Genomic DNA, 23,545 nt, shown 5'->3' with positions numbered 1-23,545 from the left:
ATTCAGCGCAGCGGCGGGACTAACGCTCTGAATAATTCCGCAGGAGTTGCCGAAACCGATGTTCGGGGCTCAAGATGCGATACTATCGAGGAAAGAAGAGCGGATACCAAAAAGTAGGAGAGCTAGAGAAGCTAATGTACGAAAAATGCAAGGCAAAGCCGCACAACTGCACGCGAGGTGAAGTAAGCTCTTTTCCTTTTCGCCTAAGAACGTTGCATCTCGCCCATTTATCAAGCCATCGCCGCGGCAACAACGCTGTTCGTTGACCGCTCAGAGCTATTTTGCAGAGCCTTCATATTTTATGCGAACAAGTAACACAAGTCCTTGTGCTACCTGTATTATGCGTTGGCTTAGCCGATTTCACGGTAACAGAATGGGGACATCGCAAGCTTCTCTGGTTGCATCACGAGCTGTTTGATGGCAGTCGCTGAATCAAAAGAAAAACATGTTCCATATGCTCGATGGGGGTGCATTCGGCAAAGTAATAATACGCCATCCTTGGGGAAGTTTTTCTTTCTTCGGTGGGCTTGAGTTACAAGCTGCGGCGGCTATTACCGATGGCTTTGTTGGAAGCCAATTGTACGTGTATAAACGCAGAGCTGTCCGGGGCTGGTGGAATTTCGCTGTTGATTTCGATGCCACCGGCCAACAATATCGGCTTTCTTAAGGAGTTATGTTGCAACGTGCTCCATGTTGACTAAACAACAACAACAAAAAATGTAGAACGACCAGGCACAGATATTTTCCTCAGGCAGTTCAAGTCCAAAAGACAGTAGTACAGTAGTGCCTACGAACCATAGGAGTCGAAACGGCATCGTTTGTCTAAATTGTGTCAGAGGCTTCGCAACGACTGTATATCACCAGGTGGACTGCTGCTATAGCTGCCTCATGCTGCTGTTTCCCGAGAAAACACTGAGCGTAAGGTATGGTTCCTCTGAATGATATGGCTAGAACAAGTTATACTATGGACATTATGGACAGTTCACATTGCAATCTCCGGTTGCGAAATTGCCAGTAAGGAGCAACGTTTGCCTCATAAAAATCTGGTCATTTCACTCAAGTTGGGTTGCCGTTTTTCGGACTCTAAAACTCTAGACTTCCCCATCATTTCTTTTTGCTTCCTGGCGTTGCGTGGTGACTGAAATGAGAATCAGTATTTTTGGCTCTGTAAATATTCGTCATTCATTTAAACCTCGATCTAACAAAGTCAATAGGACCAGAGAGTTATGCCATTAAACCGAAAACTTCATTATGTATTGAAAATACTCATGCGGCTAGCATATTTATCCAAGAAGAAAAAAAAAAGCGGATCTAACGTACATGTTGGAAGCTACACGTGAAGTCAAGCTTTCGCGAAGCGGTTAATGAAATGTTCTACATTTGAAACATTTCGTTCATGCTTCTTAGGCGTAAAGGGAACTGGCGTGCTATGCGATGAGACAAGCATTATATAGGCTGGTGTTTCTAAATTTCGCGTTATTTATTTTAAGTGTACCGGCCAGTTCTTGGCCGATCCCTCCGTTGTGGGTATGATCCATAGTGGGAAAATCATAACCATCAGCAAGGCGTAGCAATCGTCCCAAAGAGCAAGTTCGCGTTGAAACAATATGTACCACCACCTTCTTGGCCAAGCCCCGTTCTAGATACGTGCCAAATTATTAGAATCTTCATCATAATCAACACACGGACATTTCTTGGCCGATCTCCCGCTGTGGGTATGTGCCATAGTATGAGAATCATAATCATCAACAAGCGGCGATCATCGCAAAGAGCTAGTTGGTGTTCGCACGAGAGGACGAGGAAGATGAAAGAAGAAGAGAAGGCAGGGATGTTGACCAGAAAAGCGCCTTGTTGGTTACATTACACTGGGGGGCGGGAAAGGGGGAATAGAGGAGTTGGGGGAAGGAAAGACTCAGTGAGCTCGCGCACGCGCGCGGAGGGCTTCACCAAGTCAAAGGCTTTCACACAGGACAGTCGCCCTCATGAAAGTCAAAAGTGACTTCACAGCTTTACGTGCCGACGAGCGATGATGACAGTCTTCAAGTATCGCCTGCACGGACAACGACTGATCGTCCAGTCATCGCAATGGGACAGTGTTTGTCCATCCGACTGAAAAGGACGACATTGTAACAATTAATGTTCGATGTTCTCTTCGCTGCCGCAGACGTCGCACGCAACACTGTCGGTGATTCCAATTGATGTAGTGTAAGCTTTCCTGAAAGCCACTCCTAACCACAGCCGGTGTAGAAGCGATGCATCACGTCGGTGAAGCCCAGGTGGAAGTCGGAGTTGGAGCGAAAGGTTCAGTTTGCGTAACCTGGTGCGCCTTACGTGTGGGGTGTTCCGCTCTCTTAAAGAGAGCTTGCGTGCCAGGTGACGAAGCTGCGTTGCAGCTTCTGTCCTGGAAAAAAGGAATGGGAACACTGTGTTGTTCTTGATGTGGCTCTCGGGCAGCTTTGTCTGCGTGATCATTTCCATTGATCCCGCAGTGGTCAGGTAGCCACTGGAAAATAATTTCGTGGCATTTTTGTTTGACGTTGTGGTGAAGTTTGATAATTTCGTGCGTTGCTCTTCGCGAGCTCCGCGACGGAGAACTGTAAAGTCGTTCTCAAGTCGGAAAACACGGTCCACGTAGCAGGACTCTTTGTCTCAATAAATTGAAGCGCACTGCGCAGAGCCGTGAGTTCTGCAGCCGTAGTCGTAGTGGCATGTGACGTTCCGAATCACAGTGTTACTCTTCTTGTTGGGATAAAAACCGCACCACCAGTACACACTGATGAAGTCGAACCGTGAGTATAGATGTGTACGTGGCTACTGTATTTCTCGTACAACAGGAGTAAGCTCAGTGGCTTTAGGGCAGACGGTGGCAGATCTGACTTTTTCTGAAGTCATGGAATTCTGAGGTGTACTTCAGGGCGGCACAAACATCATGTAGGAGATACCGGCCTGATCGCAGCAGCGTACCGCGATGTAAGCGAGGCACTATGTGCACTGGCGGTTGCACTACAGGTATATGACGCGCGGGGTCTCTCCATGGTGAGTCCGGCGAGGTGGTGGGAAGGGGTCTGGGTGATGTTCCTGACGTGTGCACGCATTGTCTCGACGGCGATGTGCGTCGTGATAGAATAATCTTGAACAATGGCCATATTTTCAGCCGTTGACGCAGTGCGTGGTATTGCAAGGCGTAATCTAAGAGCTTGGTTGTGAATCCTCTGAATTGTACGCAAATTGGTCTTACAGGTATTTGGATATAACAGCTAGGCTGTACCGGAGGAATCCAACAAACATGCTGCACAGCTGTAACATGAATTGCTTGGATACGTCTCCCCCCCCCCCCCCCCCCCCTCTTTCTTCCCTGCAAAGAACTTGAACAGATGACAAATAGCAGTCAGTCGCTTTTTACCGTGTTTCACGTTAGGAGTACAGGACAGGTCCCCGTCAATCACAACCACCAAGAACCTGTGGCTTCTGGACGATATCACTTGTCCGTTGATTGATACGCCCTATGTGGACATTGGCTCTCTGGTAAATGCCACCGCTGCGCACTTTTCCCATGTTGCCTCCAGTCCTTGTTTACGAAGGTAGCAGGATATCAATGAGGCCGCCTTCTGAAGCCGAGTGCGAAGGTGAAGCCGTGTCACTCTCGACGTTCTGATACAGCTGTCGTCGGCATGTATAGAGAGCCCAACGGTCCTTTGGAGATTCTCGATTAGTCCAATAGTCAAATAAGGGCTAAATTAAAAATAGCTGGGCTTAGTACTCCGCCCTGAGGGACTCCGCCACTACTGTAATACTGGGGTGTCGGGCCATACCCGGTGAGCACTAAGGAAGATCGCATCTGTAGGTGGCTACGAAGCTAGAGATATATCTTGCCCCCAAGTCTTATTGCTTCTAACGCTTTTGGGATGGCTTCATGGGTAACATTATCATAAAACCCTTTAACGCCTAGAAACCAAGCAGCAGGGAAGCGTTTACAGGCCTTCTGGAATTCGACATTCGCTACAAAGTCGGCAACGTTGCCTATAGATGAACGGCCGCGCCTGAATCCTGTCATCGTATCTGGGTAAATAACATAGTGTTCTAGGTACCAGTACAAATGCGTTAGAACCATTCGCTCCATTAGTTTTCCTACACAAATAGCAAGCGCCATCGGATGGTATGGTACACCATCGGAGGCGATTTGCCAGCTTTGAGGAGTGGAACCAGGTGACTCGGATTTAATTCCCGGAGACCGGGCCAGTCTGCCAGGAGTCGTTGTACAGCAGTAGGAGTGCCTTTCGAGATCGTTCACCAAGGTTACACCGAGCGCGCTATGCAATTACTTCTGGTCTCAGCGCTGAGTAACGTCTGCATAAAGCAAGCGAAACTTCTAATTCGCCCTGAGAGAAAGGGCTCTCCATACGGGGACTACGTTAGAACGGTGAGTGGTCGGGAGTCCACGTTCCAGTCGAACTTACTTCACCGGCAGTCCTCATATAGAAGGATTCCGTGGCTTCAGTCTCTCTGCATTGTAGATAAACAGCCAGAGAATTAAATGAGTGGCACTGTCCAGTGGTTGCACGGAAGCCACAAACTGTTCTCCATATAAAAAACTGACTTTCGAGGAAGCAGACACTCGCAGAAAGAAACCCATCGCTTTGAAGCCGGCTTATTCATACGTCGCTGCATTTTCTTCTGTGTGCGTCTGGCCATTCTCAAATTACGAATGAACTTTGTGTGTCTATATCTTCGTGCATTGTCTGTGGCTGGAGGATATAATGCACTCATACCCGGGTAGCCTGATGGAAGATGACAGGTTTGGCTCACAAATGATAATAACAGGAAAACGGTTCACGAATATAAACTGTCGAAAGTCTGACACGCGCTACTTAAGCCATTTGGCGTTCAATTAAAAGACAGGTGCATTCTGGATCTCTTCTCGAAACGTTGGCATCTGGCGGGCCATTGATTTACCCTAGCGCCGCAGGAACTAGACTCAAGTTGTCCAGCACCCGCAGCGTGCTCTGCGCAAACGGGGTTTTCATGTCGCTGAGTAGAACACGTACACCATCCATCAGTGAGCGCAGCTTTATTATGACCTGGCGATCATCAGTCGTCGTTGCATCAGCGGTTCGTGAGGTTGTCGATGGCGGTGGTATTCGAGGTGTGTCCGGGGCCGATTGCGTGCTTGGAAGCGCGGACTTTTTAGGATGATCTAGCGTTGCCACTTTCTTCGTTTTCACAGTATCTTTCATAGTGGCGTTACGCGTTGATGCAGCAGCCGCTTTGGCGAAAGAGGGCGTGTCGCTTGGTGCGGCTTTTCGTTGCGCTCTTCGGTGGCGATACCGTCGGCGCCTAAGTATAGCGGCAGCCTTCCTCTGTGTTGAATGATCCCGAACCATACGCTTTAGAACCGCGAGTTTATTCCGGATCCGCGGGCATTCTTTTGATCAAGCTTCGTGGGAAACACGGCAGTCCTTTAGGGCAGTCGCGCGGTAGGCGTCTTGTGAAAGGGATGCAGCGCACCACGGGCACACGACGTTGTTCAAACAGACGCTTCTTACGTGGCCACTCTTGAATCACTCGTGACCATGTAGGGACTTGGGTATGTATGCTCGTATTGGATGGCGAACATGGCCAATTTTGACGTGAGAGGAAAGACAGTCTCCCTCAAAACAAGCTTCACGTAGCGTGTGCTTCTGAGTCTGGTAAGATGTGTGATGAGAGTGTCTTCTGTTGGTTCCATCATTATTGGCAAGTTGTCGGTCGAAATGGAAACGTCGACGTCACAAATGGCGCCAGCAGGGCCGTTACCGCCTGCAGGGATCATTGACCCTACTTTTACTTTGTCGCTTTCCGTGATATTCTGAAGGCTTTGCAGTGCGCTACGATGTAAAGCGTCTACAGCCAGGACATTTTTCCACGCGTTTATTTTCACGTCTTTAATCTCATTCGATGCGATTCGCTCGAGTAACAAAGAGAGAACCCGCCTGTTCAGGAGCCGCAAATTGGTCATAGGGTCCACAGTGTGCGACCAGCGCTGCGGCATATCCTTCACCGCAGAAACATTCGCCGGCGATGACGCCCGCAGAAATCTTTTTGCCTTTCGGTTCGCGACAAGCTTTTAGTGGCCGTCCGACGAGTCGCAGCTGTCCGAGTAAAACTCGATGACCTCGCTGTCACTTGACTCACTCCCACGTTTCCTGCACGTAAGCCGACCTGGTGGCTGCGTGTCCAGAAAGGTCCTGGGAAGTATCTTAATCCATATTTGCAACGATGGAGCGGCAGCTCCCAGAGTATGCAAAGAAGAAAGCGAAAATGCAGAAACAACGGTGTAACCGTTCAAATAAACAATCTGGCAAGAGAGGAGTATGCGTGCGGCTGTGCCCTACTTTCGGCATGTCGATCACATGATCTAAATCTCGATAGACGCTATAAACCCAGAAGCATGAACATGTCACATGGAGGACCACCGGTATTCCTAAACGGCAGAAACCTAATTTAGGGCGTGATGTCTATGTTCTTTTTAATCGTTCGTTGAAGAATGCGCTCCCAAAATACGGCATCTATATAGTCTACAATACAGTGACTTATCTTCTCGGCGTGCGGACATGGTCGGTAGTTTGTTGATCACGGCGCAAAGCAGCCCCTTAAGTTAAGTCACGTTTGAACAGGAATGGTTTCTGAATGCAATTTATGGCAAAAGTGTTGCTCTCTAGGGGTATACCAATTCTGCGGACCAGTCTAAGTGCATCCTGATATGGCCTGCCTAAAATAAGGTGCACGATGCAAGGGACCCTGAAAAAGTGCGCCCGCTAGAGCAGCAGAAGTCGCATTGCGACCCGCAGTGAAAATGTATTCTAGGCTAAACCTGGTGCTTAAGAAAAGGATTGTCAACAACCTCCTTAAGAAAGTCCCAAGGGAGCCTGTGGAACATCATTGAGAGCTGATGGCACATACACAAGGTAGATGATTAACTAATTGATCCCGCGAGCTTTCATGCAAGAATGGATGATCAACGTCTCGAACGAAAAGCAAAGGAGGCACAATTTGCCAGGCGAAGAGGTGGACCAGTCATAGGCCAACTCATTCAGGACGGAGGAAGAGATTATCACGCAGAATCGATTGACAGCACGAGCTACAAATAAATGTTGCAAATACCCGATGCACTGCTTGAAGACGCAGCCGTGGGTAGTGCAACACTTGCACTACATAAGTTAGATGGGCAGTTAAGAACACATTGCAAACTTCAGCACGATCGAATGTGGACAGATTGCGCTGCTGCCATGAATTCGCTTTACGTTGTACATGTTCAACTTCTTTAGATGAGTGAGGATTGCCATAACGTTACTGTGAGAGAGGTGCTCCCGAATGGCGCAATATACTACAGGTTTTCCCGCTCAGTTTAATCCAAACGCCATTGAAAATAATCCACGTGCCAGCCAATTTAATCTGAGCGCCAGCATTTTTAATCCAAGTGCCAATAATTTAATCCAGGCGCCACCACATTTAATCCCAGCGCCATACGAATTAATCCGCGTGCCAACTCATTTAATCCTTGCGCCAGTCATTTTAATTCAAGTGCCACACATTATAATCCCAGTAACAGTCAATTTAATCCTGTTGGAAATTGATTGAGAAACAAATAATTCTTGCAGAAGAGGTCGTAACAGGCGTCACGAATGCCGTCTATTCATTGATGTGATCACTATATTGACGTCAGCACTATGGCAGCACAGTTTCCACGCTACCGGTGTCGTCATGGCTGCTTCATAAACTTCCGTGTGTTATACCACTCGCTCATTTCCTCCTTTTCGAGTCTCATTTTCGAGTGACAAGAGTGACCCACATAAGTGAGTCAGAATCGTGACGGTTATTACGCGAATTGGGTTGCGATCATGACATGCGATTTCCTTCCCTATCATCTTGCATATCTATCAACATCGTTCGCAAGGGTAAAAAATTGGAGGACGCTTAAGCTTCGCCTTCAAGAGTGGAACGCGACAGCGTTCCCGTCGACCCGCCAAGGGGTGTAAGACAATGGGCTACGGCGCAGCGACTACGCGCCCCGCATCGGACGCGGTGAGCGTCGAGCAACGCAGCGTCCGGCGCGACAACGAAATGTGCGCCTGAGCAAGAGACGCACGCCTGAGCCTTAGAAACAGCTCGTTTCTAAGGCAACACCGCGTTCACTAGAGGCGCTTTTGTACCGCTTTGAAGCATCGAACTCGTGGCTCAGTTAAATAAAGAAAAAAAAAAAAACTCGTGGCTCAGTGGTAACGTCTCCGTCTCACACTCCGGAGACCTTGGTTCGATTCCCACCCAGCCCATCTTGGAAGTTGCTTTTTATTTATGAAGTGCCTGCCGTGATTTATCGCTCACGGCCAACGCCGCGGACGCCGACACCGACGCCGACGACACCGGCTTTTCTGCGACACGAGCTCCTCAACGCTATCGCGTTAAAACTTGTTCACCATTGCTCAGGCACTTGACATAATCACTAAGCGATTCAATATAGCTCACTAAGCTTGTGTCTTGCATAGACTGTTATGCTTCCAACTCGCATATCAAATGAGATCGTTCTGAGAATGTAACAGCTTATTCTTGAGTGACATGATTAGGTCACTAGTGACCTAGTCGACGTCACCACCGTCGCACATCTTCTAACCCGCCTACTAACATATCAAAGGAATTCGCTTTCAAAGCTTGAAAACCTGCTTCCTATCATTGACTAAAGTGACGTGATCACTAGTGACTCTCGTGACGTCACCACGCTTCTCACGCATGCAATATCCTAAACTGCTGGCATGCTTATCAAACGAAGTGCACGATTGCACGGGAACCATGATGACATCATGTGAGTCACTAGTGATCACCTCACTGGCTGCGTGATAGTGATCAGGTTATTACCCTTTATAAGCCACTTCGTTTGATATACATGCCGGCAGTTTAGGATAGTGCATGCGTGAAAAGCGTGGTGACATCACGAGAGTCACTAGTGATCACGTCACTTTAGTCAATGATAGGGAGCAGGTTTTTGATAGGGAGCAGCGATTTCCTTTGATATGTTAGTAGGCAGGTTAGAAGATGTGCGACGGTGGTGACGTCGAGTAGGTCACTAATGACCTAATCATGTCACTCAAGAATAAGCTGTTACATTCTCAGAACCATCTCATTTGATATGCAAGTTAGAAGCATAACAGTGTATGCAAGACACAGGCTTAGTGAGCTATATTGAATCGCTTAGTGATTCTGTCAAGTGCCTGAGCAATGGTGAGCAAGTTTTTACCCTTGCGAATGATGTCGATCGATATGCAAGACGATAGGGCAGGAAATCGCATGTCATGTTCGCAACCCAATTCGCGTAATATCCGTCACGATTCTGACTCACTTATGTGGGTCACTCTTGCCACTCGAAAATGCGACTCGAAAAGGAGGAAATGAGTGAGTGGTATAACACACGAAGTGTTTCTGAAGCAGCCATGACGACACCGGTAGCGGGGAAACTGTGCTGCCATAGTGCTGACGTCAATATAGTGATCACATCAATGAATAGACGGCATTCGTGACGCCTGTTACGACCTCTTCTGCAAGAATTATTTGTTCCTCAATCAATTTCCAACAGGATTAAATTGACTGGCACTGGGATTAAAATGTGTGGCACTTGGATTAAAATGGCTGGTGCGAGGATTAAATGAGTTGGCACGCAGATTAATTCGAATGGCGCTGGGATTAAATGTGGTGGCACCTGGATTAAATTATTGGCACTTGGATTAAAAATACTGGCGCTCAGATAAAATTGGCTGGCACCTGGATTATTTTCAATGGCGTTTGGATTAAACTGAGCGGGAAAACCTGTAGATCCTTCTTTCGCGAAACCCCATCTTATGCGAGAAGCATGTATCCTGCGCAGGAACTTCCTCCAGACTGTCTGCGCTTTTTGGACGCATGAGCTTGTTTACCTTAGTTTTGATTTAGTGTGTAGCAATGTCAGTTATGTAGCGTGTCATATTGCATGTTTCGTTTTCATGTGTTTAAATAAGGTGCAGTTGTGACCTAATGGTTAGAACATTGGGCTGGGAGACCGGGGTTCAAATCTTGCCGCCGGACGCAGCTCATTTTCTTTTATAATAGAATACGGATCTACTTAGCGAGAACCAGATCGGCCACAGACCGGCGACCGACTGACCCAATAGAAACCATGTAATGGCAAGCAAAAAAAAAAAAAGCTTCGCTAAAAAACAAAAAGAAAAACAAAAGAAGTCTCGCTTCCGTGCACAGTTATCGTAGACAGCAAGCCATTCGAATGATTCTTGTGTTTCCTCATGGAAACGGCTCAACTGATACCCGCATACCCTTAATTTCCCCATATCTTTCTTATTCCCAAACAAGGCAGCTGCTCACTAAGAAGTACGTTTTTCTTTCGGAGAGTTGACAGCTGATTTAAGGATTCGCCTTATAAATCACTTACTTTTTTTTCGGCTGTGAGCAATCTTCATTTTTTAGCACACGGCGTCTGTTACTAACGAGGTCCTTCTAGTTCGCCTTATCATTTGCCGCAGTTCTTAGACGTTTCTGCTTGAAGGCTCTCTTCGATAACATCGTGCCTTACTTTTGTTTTTCATATTAGGTGAAGTTCAGATCTTCTTACCGTGTGAATGATTGTTAGCAGCCTCACTGACAATGTGCTGCTCTCGTGTCATCTCATTACGTAGCCCAAGTGTATCAGTATAGCAATGGTGCTGGCTCGGCGAAAAAAAAAACGAGTTTTTGAATACTCGAGGGGCATCATTGCTGGAAGTTACGCTGAGCAGCTTCACGCACAGTTTTCTCGCGTTTGACGCCCATATATAAAAAGTTTTTATAAACTTCTTGTGCAGTGGCGGTACACTCGCCCAGTTTCATTATGTTCTGAAATAATAACTTGCGTGTTCGGCTCTATTAATACACGAGAAAGAATGTTTACTTAGCCCTTTAACTGGCAGCTCAAGAATATTGTTGACCTTACAAAAATATCTGCAAACACTATACAAAACCAAATATTAATCTGTGCCTTCCAGTTTACTTAATTTATGTATCTGTTCAAGAGTGGTAGGTACAAAAATGTCGACCGTCAGCAGCAGCAGATGTGTTGTTGACAAAACTTTAAGACCTCGTCGGTATCGTCTTAGCGAACGTGGTGGTCATATTATCACTAATGCAACCTTTTTTTCCTTGCTTAAGAAGGCTGGTATTATTTTTCTACATTGAGGTGCATCTCGAAAACAATAATTTACCTTGTCAAAAGAAGTACCAAACACAAGTTTTGGACAATAAATTTTCCTCTAACCAGCTGGACAACAATATTTTCGACCCGGTGTATCTCACTTCGTTCTCAGTGAAACCCTTTCATATTTCATTTGGTTTGTATTTGAACAATATCAAGAAGAAATAAAGCAATGGAAACATTCTAGGTCAGGTCTTTCTTATCTTACGAGTTAAATAGTTAATGCAGTTTGCAACAAATTATCTCATTTTAGGTGGCTCAATCTGACATATAGTATTCTCTGACCTTTAAAAGCACTGTTATGTTTTTGAAAAGCATCAACTCTGTATGAAACACTGCAATGGTAGTGAAGCGACTTCATCGCGTTTGTGGGAATGGATTTGTTTCCTAGCTTCTTTTCTCTCTTCATCTTTTCTGCGTCCTTACCTTCTACCAGCGCAAAGCAGCCAACCGGAGAGTTATTTTGGTTAACCACTCTGCGTTTTCTCCCTTATTTTCTCTCATTCTAGTCTGTGTGGCATTTTACTCAGAAGCTGAATAAACTGGACAAACGCCCTGTATTTAAACAAAGAATTCCGATAGTCAGACGTCCAGTGGCTGTCGTATGGCGTAAACGACAAAAGTTACATAAGCCAGCTCTGTCGAACGTTCTGCGAAACATGAATGGTGCTTTTGCTAGAATATATCGCATAAGCTTTTTTCTAAAGCAAATTAATACCAAATGAGAGGCGGTAAAAGCAGAAACATTCCTACGTGATGTTGTGGCCGAAAATTGACGTCAAATGAGGACTGGATGGACGAATTTTATGATCATCCCATTTAAAACAGTGTTACGAAGACAATTTTTACCTTTCTTCTGCGTTTATCATCGGCTCGTAAGATACATGGTTAGTGTTAACAAGGTATGGGATGTTAAATAAAGTTAATTGCCTTCAATGTAATGAATTTAATTTGCGAGTATGGACGGAGTGATGGATTGATGCTGTGAGCGTTCCCTTTGAAAAGGAGCTGTGAGTTGCGCTACCTTCCCATAATACTTTACCTAACTTTTTCTTTTACAAACAGAAATTACCAGCATCAAACTTTTTAAACCATTATTGGGAACTTTGTTCTTACACGCCTCCGTTGCTTGAGGTTTCCCTACTTTTTTTTTTTTTTTGCCACCAAACCTGCAATTGTTTTTACTAATCTCTGTTGCGGACACATTTACATTCCCCCAGCTACCTCTGAATGCAAGGGCTTCAAGGAGGACAGCGGAGCCTAAACAGACAGCCGGGCAAGTATCTTCGCATTCTAATAAAACATGTTCCATCGTTTCCTTAACGTTAGCGCAGCAAGCACATGTTTATTCTTCCTTGATGCACCTCGATTTATATCTACGCATTCTAACGCATCCTGATCTCGCTTCGAAAGGAGCTTCCCTTTGAGTATCATAAAGTGTTTCTTTCCTTATTTAGTTTTTACCTCTTACGTATTTATTCATAGTCCGTTTATTTCCCATTGCCGCCTCCCAGAAGATTGTCCGAAACTCTCTGACTGCGTTTAACATCCTTTGTTGCCATGTTACTTATTATATACTGGTCGCAGACTTTCTAGTAAGCTTCGTAGTTATGTCCCTCCACGGTTACTTTATATTTTCTTTGTACAAATACTTGAGCACTTTCGCAACCCATCACTTTCTTTCATATTTCTCAGTCGATCTTCGAAATCAATTTTAGTCGAAGCTTTCCTCACTTCAGAATTTTTCCAGCCCATACATGCCTTCATTTGTAGTTTTCCCGTGAACACACAACGCGAGGCGTTCCACTGGCCTTTGGTTGCCATTGAGTCCTGATTTAAACTCTCGCTTCAAGCTAACAACCTCATTTCTGAATGTAAGCTATGGAATAATTACACCTTTCCACATACCCTGGAGAACCTCGTACCTATTGTATCCCCATAGCGCTCTGTGTTTCATTATGGCCCCATTTCTCTTACCTTCTGTGGTTAATGTTATTTCCTGTGCTTCTATTGGCCTCGTTTATCTATACACAAAGGTATCTGTATGTTTTTACCCGAGGTATTTCCTGGCCATGTATTTACACTGTCTGTTCACTGTTCTCATGGAATGTCATATGATCTGACTTTCCGACGCTAAAGTTAAATCTTAAATTTTCACGTTCCTGTCCGCAGATGTTAACCTGACATTGCATATCACTTTGCCTGTTAGCAAGCAATACACTGTCGTCCGCATGCAACAAACCTAGGAGCTGCTGCTGTACACTATTGGGCCCGCCTGTTTATATGAGATATCAAACCCGATATTGATTCATTCTAGCTCACTTTTTATTCTTACTTTGTACATCATAACAACAGCGGGGATAAAGGCCATCCTTGTTTTAGTCCCTAGAAGATATCAACTTTTTCCTCGCTCCTCATCACTCCTCATACTAGGCAAACGGTATTTTCTAAGTAAGTCTCCCTCTAAAGCTGTATGCAGCCTTTGCCTAAGCCTTATCTTTCCAAAATATCCCACAAAATGTGGCATTTACGTTGCGTTACGCTCCGGTAATGGCTAAAGGAGCCACATATAATAGTCTCTTTTCTTCCCTGGACATTCAAATACACTCAGTAAAACAAATAAGTTAACACCCACCTATCAATTCTGAAGAAATTCTAAAGTTCTCTCAATATGCTATTACTTTCTGCCTATGCTTACAGTTATCAATTGCCTCCATTGCCAGCCTGTATATTACTGATGCAATGGTCGATGGTCTATACGAGTTAATTATATATTTTCCCTTCTTACCTTAATAAATTGCATTGGTTATACTTTGTCGCCAGCTGTCTGATATTCACCTATTTTATAAGCTCTTTTCTAATGATTTCAACAGAGCTTCTTACTTTTTTGTTCCTGGTTCAATAATCAGGATCCATCTCCTTATCGTCATGAAATGATTCGAGTGTACCTTTTTGGATGCAATTTAATACCGCGACCCTTTCCAGATTGTTTCCATTTTCGTTAAGGATATGTTGTATTGTTCCACACTTCCTGTATAATAAGTTAGTGTGTTCCAAAATATTCTAGATGCGGCCTTCTTTTTCTAATAGATTTCTGACGATTAACGCTCACTTTCACTTTTAATCTTTGCTTGAACCAGTATTTGAGCCACATATCTTTTCTCTCGGTATCTTTCCCATTTTCTGTCGACTTCATCTTGTGGAAACTGCGCCTTTTTTGCCTGTATTTGTGCTCGGGATGTATTCTGTCATTCGTCCATCGCTTCCCGTATCTGCTTGTGCCACTAGCTTTTCAGTTTCGTTTTTCCGAGGGTAACATAATCACAGGAATATCTGCAGTGCACGATGCCATATGCTACCAGAATAAACTTTTACTAAGGACCTCGCAGACGAACCATTAAGCTACATGCGCAGTCTATGCAGCCCCAAACAGTTGCGAATAGCATATGAAACTACGGCACAAGGTACGTTTCATGCATTTGTCTCATTAACGTTATCCATTCTCTCATTGAAGAGGCAGGAAGAGTGTCGAGTGAGGGTGTAAAACAGCACTTTGAAATGAGATGAACGCGCCTAAAATCATGGATCCGGGACGTCAAAAAGTTGCGACGTAATAATGATGCATTTCTCTCCCATTTGCCAGGAAGACACCACTGCATCTTTTTTTTCCCTTTCCGTAGTGACAGATTTGAGTTCAGGGCTGGTTGCGAGGCTGTCATTAAGCTGATTTAGAAAGCGAGAGAGAAAGAAAACGCAAACGCAGCTTCGAGGAGGGTAGCGATGCAGCAAAACACGGTCGTGTTCCTCTGCGTGGTGTCCGTATTTATTCCGTCCTTAAATATGCGCATAACGCGATCGCTTTTGTAACATGGTCATGCGTGATGCCATGTCGAAGCAAACTGCAGCATCCTGCGACGGCACCGACCACTCCTTGCACAATGCAGGGGCTAATGAAGCGGCTATTGTTCGTGCACGCACACGGACTCTCCCAGAGCGCTGCCGAGGCTAAATTGATGACGCTCTCGTTTCAGGGAGCGGCCTTTCGTTTCGAATGCGGGCACATGGCTTGTAACGTGCAGAAATCGATGTGGCTGCTCATGTTGGAAATGAGTAATCGATTTTCTCAGCAATCTTGCATTCAGCGGCGGATATGTTTCGGCCGTAAGTGGTCCGAACTAGACATGCGCGCGGTCTGTCGAGGCTGGCACGCTGACAATAGAAAAATAAACAATGGAGCAAAGAGAGCGATAAAAACGTCACCCTGTGCCTCAAGCCATTTGTAAATTAAAAGCTAACACGGCCACAGCTGCAGCGAGACAGTGCCACGGTCCGTTGACATGCAGATTGAGAGTTCACCTGATGCACGCTGGACAGTTGTTGACGTATGGCACCAATGGCAGCGGGACTCGCGCGTAGGATGGAAAGCGAACCGGAACACGACGTCCCTTCTTCAACGCACCGACCACCTTCGGTTTTCATTTGCAAATTGTAGCGCTTAATGACAAAGAACATGAATGCGTGTTCGACGGCCAAATATGGGTTCCCATAAAAACTGATGTAAAGATTTTGCTCCCCAACTTGCCGTGTGACGACTGCATGAATTTTCGGAAGTTTTAGTACTATGAAGAAAACATACTGATAAGAGATTCGATCTGGTGGTCTCCCCGCTTCGTTTTCTTGTCGTTTTGAGTTTTGCGTTATGCGTGGGTGCAAATACGGATGCGACATTCAAGTGAATTGGACGGGCGCGCTGCAATAAACTTTTACTTTTCGTGACTATGAACGGTACAGCGTCGTATCAGCGTCTACACATACACACGCGCGAAAGAAAGATATGTTTCCAAAAGTAAAAACACATGGAAACCGAGCGCGGCTAACGTCACCTAGCACTAGGATGCCTGTCGGAGTTTTCATCCTAGATCGGCTGGAAAGTGGAAAACAGCGCTGGTGGACGAATAAGAAGAGATCACGGGTAGAAAACCTGCTGCTTTTGTTCCAAGCTTTCTTATTTTTCTTTCTTTCATATTTAAAATTAGGTGCTAGCCGAACTATTTGGGCTCCCTACTTCCAGCCTTACCGCTTTTAAACAACACGAGTAACGAGGCGATGCGGACGTCTTGCTTATTAAAATATAAAGTGAACGCAGGCTCTCTCGTCATCGACGGCGAAGAGAAATTTATTCGTACTGTTTAATAATAACCATGTTTTATGCAGGGTAACCAACCAGAACTACACCTGGGGCGGCTTGAACGAACATTTAATAAGGAAAACAATAAATAATTTAAAAATGCGCTCTAGTACGGGACAGGAGTCGTCTAGGGAACATTTAAGAACGTGTTCTTAAATTCGTTATTAGATGTTCTTGCAAGTCGCCCATAGTTAACCTCCCTGTCTTCCTATACGTTTTCGCTTTCTGCCTCTCACTCTCTCTCTTTATGTTTGCGAACTGTAGAGGTATTACGAGCAAGTGGTGAATACAGGAATGTACAGACTGTTTACAGGTCGTGCGTTCTCGATTGCTGCCACTATCTGCAAACACACTAAGCATGTGCCATCAACGTTGTACATTGCAATTAAAACAAATATGCACACACATAGAAAAAGAGGGAGAATGCAGGGAGTTTGCAGGGTAGCAAACTGGATTTTCATCTTCCGGGTAACCTCCCTGCCTTTCGTATCTTATTTATATCTCTTTCATTGCGATTGCAATTCGTCAGGGAATCGTGCCAGACATCAATGGCGCAAACGCGAACATGTGTTATCAAGTAGTGAGCCTAGGCCAAATGGGTATTGGTGTGATAGAAATAAATAAATAAATAAATAAAAAAATAAAGAAAGGAAGAAAGAAAGAAACAAAGGTGTAACTTCAAGAAAAGCCTCAGATATCACCCAAGCCGGCGCAGCCGGCTCGAGATGACAAGGACGTCAAAAACAACCGCAACGAAGACAACGATAGGAACAACTCGCAGGCCGAAGAATGAATCCTGTAGCTGTACAAGTAGGATTCTTATTTTGTGGCGACTTGTGCCAAGTAAACAGGATGGTGCTTATTGTTATTATTATTATAGTGATGACGGCACACGCGGTAGGTTCCGCGAAGACCGAAGGAAGTAGCCCTACTATTTGTAAAATAGCCCTCGTGGACTCGCAGTCGGTGAGGGGGTAGCGAGGTGATAGAGAAATGTGCGGAATATAACCAACCCTTATATATAGCTTTCATTGATTACGAGAAAGCGTTTGATTCTGTCGAAACCTCAGCAGTCATGGAGGCATTGCGGAATCAGGGTGTAGACGAGCCGTATGTAAAAATACTGAAAGATATCTATAGCGGCTCCACAGCCACCCTAGTCCTCCATAAAGAAAGCAACAAAATCGCAATAAAGAAAGGCGTCAGGCAGGGAGATACGATCTCTCCCATGCTATTCACAGCATGTTTACAGGAGGTATTCAGAGGCCTGGAGTGGGAAGAATTGGGGATAAAAGTTGATGGAGAATACCTTAGTAACTTGCGATTCGCTGATGATATTGTCTTGCTTAGTAACTCAGGGGACCAATTACAATGCATGCTCACTGACCTGGAGAGGCAAAGCAGAAGAATGGGTCTAAAACTTAATCTGCAGAAAACTAAAGCAATGTTTAACAGTCTCGAACAGCAATTTACAATAGGCAGCGAGGCACTGGAAGTGGTAAGGGAATACATCTACTTAGGGCAGGTAGTTACGGCGGATGCGGATCATGAGACGGAAATAATCAGAAGAATAAGAATGGGCTGGGGTGCGTTTGGTAGGCATTCTCAGATCATGAACAGCAGGTTGCCATTATTCCTCAAGAGAAAAGTGTATAATAGCTGTGTCTTAACAGTACTCACCTACGGGGCAGAAACCTGGAGGCTAACGAAAAGGGTTCTACTGAAATTGAGGACGACGCAACGAGCTCTGGAAAGAAGTATGATGGGTATAATGTTAAGGGATAAGAAAAGAGCAGATTGGGAACAAACGCGAGTTAATGACATCTTAGTTGAAATCAAGAAAAAGAAATGGGGGGCATGGGCAGGACATCTAATGAGGAGGGAAGATAACCGATGGTCAATAAGGGTTACGGACTGGATTCCAAGGGAATGGAAGCGTAGCAGGGGGCGGCAGAAAGTTAAATGGGCGGATGAGATTAAGAAGTTTGCAGGGACGACTTGGCCACAATTAGCACATGACCAGGGTTGTTGGAGAAGTATGGGAGAGGCCTTTGCCCTGTAGTGGGCGTAACCAGGCTGATGATGATGAAGATGACTCGCAGTGGCAATGACCGCTGCGGTAGCCATTACCATGACCTTTCAGAAGCCTAGCGAGAATACATATGCGCAATATAGCTAGGTTATAATAGCTAGTATAATAATAATAATAATAATAATAATAATAATAATAATAATAATAATAATAATAATAATAATAATAATAATAATAATAATAATAATAATAATAATAATAATAATAATAATAATAATAATAATAATAATGACAATAATAATAATAATAATAATAATAATAATAATAATAATAATAATAATAATAATAATAATAATAATTTATTATCAGATCTGCGAGTACAAATCGAGAAAGCAGGTTCGCCTAAGCCATCACAGTGGCTTGTCACGCGAAACCCTGCAGTCAGTAACAAGATTCAGCCACAAAGACTGACCTTTTTTCCATTTTTTAAAGAAATAAATTAAAACGACATTGCAACCTAAGGTAGAGAGCGATAAAGTACAAGGCAAAAAAAAGATAACAAAAACAAACAAACAACAACAACAAGAAACAGCCTGAAAGCAAAGACGCGTTTCACAATGACAGGAAAAATAAAAACATGACACCTATAATCATTCCGTGTACAATTCCTTTAGATTTTTGCGAATATCGCGTATAGACTCACAAGAAGAAATTTCAGAAGAAAGAGCATTGAATATGTCTGGAACATAAAAGCCTCGAGTACATCTGCCAAATTTTGTACGTGTGTGAGGAACTGAAAAAGCAGGTGCATGACGTAAAGGACAGCAAAGCGCAATGGGGACTTTAAAGGTATCCGCCCAGAAATGTTTCAGTACCACTGTTTGAACAAACACTGAGCGCATGTTCGCCATTTTTAGCATCTGAAAAAGGTTCATCTCTTGTGATCTGTATACGCCATACGGAAGGTTTTTAACATACACTTTAGCAACGTTGATGCCAGGTACCGGAACAATGTACGAATATTGTAATCCCATATCTGAGCACACTGTAGGCTAACGAGTCAACCAAAGTTTCCTGACAGACAAGGGTAAAAACACTTTGATGCGGTACAGTAACCAGACGAGTTTACGAACTTTGACACATGTAAGATAAGTGAGTAGAAAAAAGAAGACAAGAATCAAACCATATGCCCAAATAATTTACAGAGTCCGAAAAATTTGTTGGAGGGCAGGAACAATTAATACATCGAGAGCTGTGCAGACAAAGTGAAGAAGAAAGTGAAACACCCTTGAGTGGGTTATGGAAGCAAACCAACTTTGATTTAGAATGATTGATGTCAACTACATTTGCACCAGACTAATCCAATATTTTTCCAACGTCATTTTGAAGCATTGAGAATGCGTCTGGAAAATTCACATGTGTGGCTAAAAGTGTGGTATCGTCTGCATATTGAAATAACTTGCAGATGGAGAGCACATTGCACATGTCGTTAACGCATACATTAAAAAGTAAGGGAGACAGTATGGAACCTTGGTGGCACACCGGCCTTCAGGAAAACACGGGAACTGACTGCAAATGCTTCAAATGGAAACAATCTCGGAGCGATCTGTAAGCAAATTGTGTAACAATCGAAAGAAAGGTCCTCGAAAACCTATATTGTAGAGTTTCTATAGCATAATCGAATGGCATACCGTGTCAAAGGCTTTTGCCACATCTAAAAAAGGTGCACAACATACAAGATTTTTTTAAAGTGAAGAAAATAAATGGTCACTCAATTCCTCTAATAAAGCTGAGTGCCCCTTTTTTTAATAAAAGCGTATTGACAGTCGGACAATCCCCCACCCCCCCTTGTTAATAAAGCTGTTCATTACTAAGAATATATGTTTTTCTAGAGCTTTTGCTAAACTAGGATGGATAGATAGAAATGGGGCGATAATTATGCACACACTTGGCATTACCACCTTTTAGATGTGCTTGAACTACGGCCGTTTTTAACCGTATAGGAATACTTCAGCTTGTAATTATCCCGTTTAGGATTTCTACCAAGACATTCTTCAGAACGCCGAAATCCCTGTAAAGATCAAACATGTCACTTTTATCGATACCTGGTGATTGATGCCGGCCGAAGCTGCCTGATAACGTAAAGTAAATAAGTAAAGCTCTTCTTCCGTCATAGTGGGTAGGAAAGCGGATTCAATTACCGGAGTAGTATTGCTACCAGTGTAACATGATTACTTAGACACTCCAGAAAACTGAGCGAAAAACTGCTTAAAATTGTCAACGAATGTTGATAAATCTGAATGAAAATGATTCTGAATATCTTGAGCCAAATTTGAAGGTAATCCTCTCCGTTTATCAGGGACCACGTTTTCCTATGATTTCTACGAGACTGACAAAAGCGGTTTCTGTTGTACGAACGTTTGGCTGCCCGAATAAGGGCATTTACTTTATTTCGAAAAGTTTTAAACTGTGTACGCAGAATGCAATCACTAGGCGAACACCTGCACCGTTGCCAAAGATGGTCTTTTTATTTGATGGCGGATAATATGCTATTCATCAAGGCGTGGATCGAGTGGCGTTGGCGAACGTAAAGTGTCCTTTCACTTTATTTATATATAATGTCCATCGAACGTGAAAATTCATTATTTAGCTCGAACCTATCTGTATCTTCAAGCAGGCCTGACCAGCCCAACAAAGCGACCAGTTTATCAAAAGTAGCCGTATCGGTAACAGCGTGGCAAGTGTTGGGGATAGCACATGATGACGACCGAGAACGAAAGCGTAACTGACAAGCTATGAAGTAACGGTCGGCAACTTTCTGTTGTAACACTGCATCATGAGTTGAAGCAGACTCCGTGCGCATGTTGAAGGGATCAATACAAGACTTTATTAAATTATTAAGAAGTAATTCTTCCCTAGTTAGAAGGTCAATACTTTCAAGGCCATGTTTTGCAATTATATCTATGTAATCACATGCCGAGGTTACAATGGGATTAAGAATATCTATATTTAAATCGCCTACTAGGCATATGTTAGGAACTAACGTCGTCCTTTGTAATTGTGCCTCCAGCTCGTTAAGAAACAAGGATAAGTTACTTGAGGGTCGTTTATATATTGCCAAGAGTGAAATATGACTAAGTTGGTTTGAAATGTTCAGTGCCGAAGATTATGCACTGGAAAAATTAGACACTGCCTGTTCCACACTCAAAGTATCCTGTACAAAAATTGCTATCCCCCCGCCTCTTTGTGTGTCTCGAGTGAAGCAAAAGGAAACGAATCCTGGAAGAGTGAAAAGATTTGAGTCGGCCGAGCATATATTTATTTCGGTAGGAACAGGAACGTCCACAGTGTGTAAAATGCTATCAGCATAAGTACAAAACGTGTCCCAATGCTTTCGCAAACTGCGGATATTAAGATGAACTGTGGTAACTGTTGATGGAAAGGAAAATTACGACCAAGTGCTTGAAATTCAACCAAACTGTCGCACAGAGCCATGAAATTGTTTTGAAAAAGATCTCCGTAGGGAATGATAGACCACTTTGAAACAATTACGTTAAGCGCAACAGATTATTCACGTCGTTCACGCGGATTAAAGAGGCACCCTCCTCCTTAGCAAACACGTTTCCGTCCTTGGTCCAAACATACTTGTATTTCTTGTTCTTTCCCTTTTTTTCTTGCAAGCCAGAACAGTTCCCGGTTTGCTGCTGGTAGGTTCTCATTAAAATAAAGCTTGTGGTCATTATCAGTTTTGCATAAGTTCTGCAGTTTATGGCGGCAAGCCATCCAAGTTTCCTTCACAGATACAGAATGAAATTTAACCAGAATGACTGGAATTTTATCTTTCTTTTCTTGACTCGGTAAGCGATGGACGGCAAGAATTCCAGAGCTGTCGAAGTCATTGATATTCAATTTTCGGGAAGATTCGCCGCAACAGCGCGCAAGTGCTCATAAGGTGCAGTAGTAAGGCCGTGGATTTCCAGGTTTAAAGGGAGACTGTACTGCTCCTGTTTATTCATTTCAGTTTTCAAAGCCTGGATCTCGATCTCTTGCTCCTGCACTTTGAGCGTGAGTGACGAAATCTCCGAGTTGAGTTGCTTGATTTCTTTTTCACTTGCTTCTATTCTAACCAGAAACTCGTCGTATTTTGTGACCTGAATGTAGTTGAATTCTGGATCTCACTCACTGAAGACTGGAGCTTATCGACAGTTGACGTCAGCACCAAAAGCTAATCGATTTTAGCAGGCAGCGGTAACAATGAATTGATATCAAGTCTACAGGAAGAGATAGCGTCCAGCTTTTGATTTATAGCTCCTATTTGGCTTTGCAGAGCATCAAGTTCATCAGTAACAGATGCATCTGTAACCGCCGGTCGGTTTCTTTGCTGTCGGCAATGACGACATTTCCATGTGTCACGTTTGGACGAACCCATCGAAGCGAACGTTGATTCTGCGATTCCTGAACATGATGAGCGCAAATGAAAGATTTTTTTTTTACTCTTTGCAACACGTGAAACGGCCCTCATCAGGAAGAGGATCAGAGCAATCTGCACAGGACGACACTGGCACGGCGCTGCCACAGGAGGATGCACCAACGCTAATGCACAAAACATCAAGCCCTCTAGCGCAGTCGGCGGCACGCAGAAAGTAAACGATTCAGTAAGGAGCCTTAGCTCACCTGGGTAGAGACGAACGTCAGATTGTGGCAAAGAATTGTTGCCGACTGCAGAAGGCTGCGAATCAGTCCGTGTTTTTAAAAGTAACGCTGAGACGACTAGCGGCCGTCTGGTGCCCTAGCCTGTCGAGGGGAAGGCGACCTTGCTTGCGCAGGCTTGATACCGCGGTTATCGCACTTGGAGGATGGCGGACGATCGCTGTAATAACTGGGCTGGACGACGCATGGTCCTCCGAATTTCATGGGCAGAGACAAACGTCAGATTGTGGCAAAGCACTATGATCTTACTGCTTGCAGGTATTTCCCGCCTGCAAAAAAGGAATTTGAATTGCACGTAAATGTATACTTGCGTATGAAGTTGGAGCTTCAAATCCCATGTGCTACACCAGCCTTCCTGCTTCAAAGTCCT

At 44.2% G+C, this 23,545-nt stretch overlaps 1 protein-coding gene across 3 annotated transcripts in view; it reads right to left on the bottom strand.

Moving 5' to 3' along the window:
* The window catches only part of LOC142571633 (lachesin-like), an 84,853-nt gene extending 61,627 nt beyond the window's left edge, over positions 1–23,226 (bottom strand). The window contains exons 1-2 of one of the 3 annotated variants that reach the window (XM_075680143.1): positions 23,140–23,214; positions 18,114–18,180 (exon numbers count right to left, since the gene is read on the bottom strand). The gene's annotated coding sequence lies outside the window, so the exon portion shown is untranslated. Of the gene's footprint in view, positions 1–18,113; positions 18,181–23,139 lie in introns of all 3 variants that reach the window. The other 2 variants (XM_075680142.1, XM_075680144.1) reach the window with 2 other exon arrangements.
* Between the last annotated feature and the right edge of the window lie 319 nt (positions 23,227–23,545).

Source organism: Dermacentor variabilis, chromosome 2 (assembly GCF_050947875.1).
Source record: "Dermacentor variabilis isolate Ectoservices chromosome 2, ASM5094787v1, whole genome shotgun sequence".
NCBI classification, from domain to species: domain Eukaryota; kingdom Metazoa; phylum Arthropoda; class Arachnida; order Ixodida; family Ixodidae; genus Dermacentor; species Dermacentor variabilis.
The sequence above is the reverse complement of the archived record's forward strand: the minus strand, read 5'-3'. Positions and strand labels throughout refer to the sequence as shown.